Source organism: Orycteropus afer, unplaced genomic scaffold (genome assembly GCF_000298275.1).
Source record: "Orycteropus afer afer isolate SDZICR_OR568_19922 unplaced genomic scaffold, OryAfe1.0 scaffold00052, whole genome shotgun sequence".
Lineage (NCBI taxonomy): Eukaryota > Metazoa > Chordata > Mammalia > Tubulidentata > Orycteropodidae > Orycteropus > Orycteropus afer.
In genome coordinates, this window is record NW_006921639.1 from 5,811,235 (window position 1) to 5,816,819 (window position 5,585).

Below are 5,585 nucleotides of genomic sequence, written 5' to 3' on the forward strand. Positions count from 1 at the left end.
TGGTAGCATAGTGCCTAAGGCACTCGACAGCTAACCAGAAGGCTGGTGGTTCAAACCCACCAGCCACTCCTCGGAAGGAAGATGGGGCAATCTACTTCCCTAGTGATACTGCCTCAGAAACTCAAGGAGGGGTCACTATGAATTGGGTCCGACTAGATGGCACATAACAACAACAATGGCTAATGATCGTGAGCATTTCTTCATTATGTTTGTTGGCCACTTGAATACCCTCCTTGGTGAAGGTCTATCATGTCTTCTTCCCATTTTTTAATTGGGTTGTTTGTCTTTTTGTTGGTGGTGTGTTGGAGTTTTCTATAAATTCTAGTGATAAATCCCTTGTCAGATATGTCATTGCTGAATATTTTTTCCCAGTCTGTAGGTTCTCTTTTGGAGAAGTCTTAGGAAGCACATAAAAATTTAATTTTTAGAAGGTTCCATTCATCTAGTTTTTCTTCTGCTGTTTGTGCATTTTGGATTATGCTTGATAGTCTATTTATGCTATGTATTGTTGTTATGTGGCCATAAAGTCGGACTCAACTCATAGCGACCCCTCCTTGGGTTTCCGAGACAGTATCACTATGGAAGTAGATTGCCTCATCTTCATTCCGAGGAGTGGCTGATGGGTTTGAACTGCCAGCCTTCTGGTTAGCAGTCAAGTGCCTGAGGCACTATGCTACCAGAGCTCCCATGCCACATATTAGGACCTCTAAAATTGCCCCTACTTTTTCCTTGAGGAACTGTATAGTTTTAGGTTTGACATTTAAGTCTTTGATCCATCTGGTGTTAGTTTTTGTGTATGGTGTGAGGTACAGATGTTGTTTCATTTTTCTGCAAACGGACTTTGCCAGCACCATTTGTTAAACAGACAGTCTCTTCCCCATTTAATGGATTTCGGCCCTTTGTCAAAGAGCAGCTGACCATAGGTCAATGGATCTATTTCTGCATTCTCAATTCTGTTCCATTAGTCTGTGTGTCTGTCATTGTACCAGTACCAGGCAGTTTTGACTACTGTGGCTGTATAGTAGGTTTTAAGATCTGGGAGTGTGAGACCTCCTACTTTATTGCTCTTCTTCAATAATGCTTTGCTTATCTGAGGTCTCTTTGATAGAGTTAGTAATTGGTTGTTCCATATCCTTAAAAACTATGGATGGGACCTAGATTGGGATTGCACTGAATGTATGGATGGCTTTGGGTAGAACTGACATTTTCACAATGTTCAGTCTTCCTCTCCACAAGCATGGTATGTTCTTCCATTTATGTAGATCTCTTATGATTTCTTGAAGTAGTATTTTGTAGTTATCGTTGTACAAGTCTTTTGTGTCTCCAGTGAGATATATTCCCAAGTATTTTAGTTTTTTGGTAGCTATTGTAAATGGTATTGATTTCCTTATTTCCTTTTCAGCAATCTCTGCTGATGTAGAGGAATCCAAATGATTTTTGTATGCTGATGTTATATCCCACCACTATGCTAAATCTCACAATTAGTTCCAGTAGTTTTTCACTAAGTCTCTTGGATTTTCTATGTATAGGATCTTATCATCAATAAGGATAATATTTCTTCTTCCTTACCAATTTGGATGCATTTGATTTCTGATTCTTGCCTTATTGCCCTGCCTAGGACTTCCAATAAAATGTTGAACAGAAGTGGTGATTGAGGGCCTCCTTGTCTGGTTCCTGTCCTCAAGGCGATTGGTTTCAGTCTCTCTCCAATGAGAATAATGTTGGCTGTTGGTTTTGCATATATGCTCTTTATTAAGTTGAGGAACTTGCCTTCTATTCCTATTTTTCTGAGAGTTTTTATCAGGAATGGGTGTTGGATTTTATCAAATGCCTTTTCTGCATCAATTCATATGATCATGTGGTTCTTTTCTTTTTTTTTTTTTTTTTAATGTGGTGGATGACTTGGATTGTTTTTCTAATGTTGAATCACCTTTGCATACCTGGTATGAACCCCACTTTGTCATAGTGCAGTATTTTTTTGATATGTTGTTGGAGTCAGTTGGCTAGCATTTTGTTGAAGATTTTTGCATCTATATTCATGAGGCATATTCCTTTTTACTGATGTCTTTGCCTGTTTTTGGTATCAAGGTTATGCTTGCTTCATAAAATGAATTAGGGAGGATTCCATCCTTTTGTATGTTTTGGGATAGTTTGAGTAGGATTGGTGTCAGTTCTTCTCTGAATATTTGGTTGAATTCTGCAGTGAAACTGTCTGGACCTTTTTTTGTTAGTAATTTTTTGATGACTTCTTTAATTTCTTCTTTTGTTATGGATCTGTTCAACTTTTCCACCTCAGTCTGTATTAGTTTAGGTAAGTAGTTTGTTTCTAGAAATCTGTCCATTTCTAGTAGATTTTCAAATTTCTTAGAGTACAGTTCTTTAGAGCATCCTGATAGTATCCTTTTTATTTCAGTTCATGGTTCTGTCATGATGTCACCCAATTAATTTCTTATTCATGTTATTTGTATTCTCTCCCTCTTTTCCTTTGTTAAATTCACCAGTGGTTTGTCAGTTTTATTAATCTTTTCAAAAAACAACTTGTAGTCTGTTGGCTTTTTCTATTGTCTTTCTATTATCTGTTTCATTGATTACTGCTTGAATCTTTATCATTTTCTTTCTTCTAGTGACTGTAGGCTTTTCTTGCTGTTCTTTTCCTAATTGTTGGAGATGTTGATTTAAAGTGTTGATTCTTGCTCTTTCTTCTTTTTTGATGTGTGTATTTATTCCTATAAATTGGCCTGTGATCACTGCTTTTGCTGTATCCCTAAGGTTTTAGTATGTTGTATTTTTCATTCACATTTGATTCAAGGAATTTTTGTTTGTTTGTTTTGTGATTTGGGTAAAAGTTTACAGAGCAAATTCACTTTCCATACAGCAACTCACATATACTTTGTTTCATGACATTGACTACAATTTCCCACAATGCAACAGCTCTTTTCCCACTTCCTCCCCATAGTTACCTCTTCCCTGTGTCCTTCCCTCTGTACACTCCTGCCCCCTGAGCTGTCTCCCTGTGCATACACAGCCCTTCTGTTCTCCCATGCTTGATCTCTCCAAGGAGTGTATCTGCTGAATGTAAATGTTCACCTCATATGCCTGTGTTTTGTTTGGCTGGAAGCCGCAGGAGTGGGTTCAGTTCCAGACCTGAAGGGCACCTAGGGACCATAGTCTCAGTGGTTCCATCAGGCTCTATCAGACCAGCAAACTTGGTCCCTTTTTTTTTGTTGTTGTTTTTTAATGATTGTTCTCCCTCTCTATCCAGGAGCTCCTATGTAGATCCCCCTCTTAGTGGTTGACAGTGGTAGCCAGGTACCATCTAGTTCTGGTCTCATAATCATATAGGCTGAGGATCACATGGTGTACCAGTCACTTGGACTACTTGTTTCCATGAATCTTTGGTTTTCTTCATTCTTCTTTGCTCTGGATCAGGAGAGACCTATTATTGCATCTATATGGCCACTTGCAAACTTTTAAGATCCTAGTTGCTACTCCCCAAAGTAGGATGTGGAAGAATGTTTTGATTCGAGGAATTTTTTAATTTCATTTTTAATTTATTTTATTTCCCAGTTGTTCTTAAGGAGGGTGTTGTTCTGTTTCTATGCATTTGCTCTTTTTCTGTTGATCTTCCTATTGTTGATTTCTAATTTGATAACATTGTGATCTGAGAAGATGCTTTGCAGTATTTCAGTGTTTTTAAATTTATTAAGGCTTGCTTTATGGCCTAAAAATATGGTCTATTTTGGAGAAAGTTCCATGTGCACTGGAAAAGAATGTATATTGTGCTCTTGTTGGGTGAAGTGCTCTGTAGATGTCTATAAGGTCAAGTTGGTGGATTGTATTGTTTAGCTCTTCTTCGTCTTTGTTGAGTTTCTTTCCATTTGTTCTATCTTTCATTAAAAGTGGTGTATTAAAGTCTCCCACTATGACTATGGAGTCATCTTTTTGTCTTTTCAATTCTGTTAAAGTCTGATTTATGTATTTTGGAGCTCTTTCATTGGCTCTGTAGATATTTATTATGGTTATATCTCCTTGTTCAATGGGTCCTTTTATCATTATTTAGTGTCCATCCTTGTGTCTTATGATGTTTTTTGTATTAATATCAATTTTATCATAAATTAATATTGCCACTCCTCCTCTTTTTGGGTTGTCATTTGCTTGATATATCTTTTTCCAATCTTTGATTTTTAGCCTATTTTTGTCTTTGTCTCTAAGGTGTGTCTCTTGTAGACAACATATTGATGGGTTATGTGTTTTTATCCATTCTGCAGCTCTCTGTCTCTTGAGTGGTGCATTGAATCCATTGACATTCATTGTAATTATTGACAAGTATGAATTTGTCGCTGTCATTTTATTATGTGTTTTTTCATGGTGTTCCTGGTTTCTTTGTTTCATATAATTTTCTGTGCGTAGTTGATTATGTTTATAAATCATTTTATCATTTTGTTTGTTGCTATTATTTTGTTGATGTTGCTGTTGTCATTGTTGTTATGTGCTGTCGAGTCGTCTCCAACTCATAACGACCCCTCCTTGGGTTTCTGAGGCATATCACTATAGAAGTAGATTACCCAATCTTCCTGCCAAGGAGTGGCTGGTGGGTTTGAACTGCCAACCTTGTGGTTAGCAGTCAAGTGCCTTAGGCATTATGGCACCAGAGCTCCCTATTGTTTTCATATTTGCTAAATATTTGTGCTTGTCCTCTTTTTGTTGTGATGGAAAGGTTTATCATTTTTCTTTGAAGTTAGGTACCCTGTGATTTATAATTTTCTCCCCAAGTTTAGAACAGTCCGTTCTATCTTCCAACTCTCTTGATTTCCTCACCATTTAGAAGTTTTGTAAGTACACTATTGTTTCCCTCTTTTTGGTTTGTAGTGGCCCACATTGCCAATTGATGTCTCTGCTTCCCTGTTTATAATCTTGTAAGCTTATTTTACTTTGGATACTTCCATAGCTGTGTTGGTTTCTGGGTTATGTCATCTTGCGTATTATTGGTCAGTTGTTGTTTGCTATTATTTGTTCTCTGTTCAAAGAACTCCCTTTAATATTTCTTGTAAGGTTGGTCTGGGTTTAACAAATTCTCTTAATTTCTGCTTATCTGGAAATCTCCTAATTTCACCATCATATTTGAGGGACAATTTTGCCAATTATGTAATTCTTGGTTGGAAATGTATTTCTTTCATGGTTCTATATATATATACCATCCCATTGCCTTTTCCCTTGCATGATTTCTGCTGAGAAATCAGAGCTTATTCTTATTGGCTGTCGTTTGTAGATAACTTCTCATTTTTCCCGTGATGCTTTCAGGATTCTTTCTTTGTCTTTGGTTTTGGTGAGTTTGATGATGATATGTCTTGGTAATTTTCTTTTGGGGTCTGTCATGTTTGGGGTTCATTGGATTTCCTGAATGGATATAGTCTCGTCTTTCATCATGTCAGGGAAGTTCTCTTTCAAGAAATCCTGGACAATTTTTTCAGTGGTTTTCTTTTTCTGTACCTGTTCTGGAATTCTGATTACACATAGGTTATTTCTTTTGATGGTATCCAACATGAACCTTAGGCTTTCTTCATTTTGTTTTGATCTTTTTTTTT

General features: G+C 36.9%; 1 protein-coding gene across 1 annotated transcript in view; it reads left to right on the forward strand.

The window, feature by feature from the left end:
- The window catches only part of ZFAND4 (zinc finger AN1-type containing 4), a 140,113-nt gene that overhangs the window by 127,610 nt on the left and 6,918 nt on the right, over positions 1-5,585 (forward strand). The window lies entirely within an intron of this gene.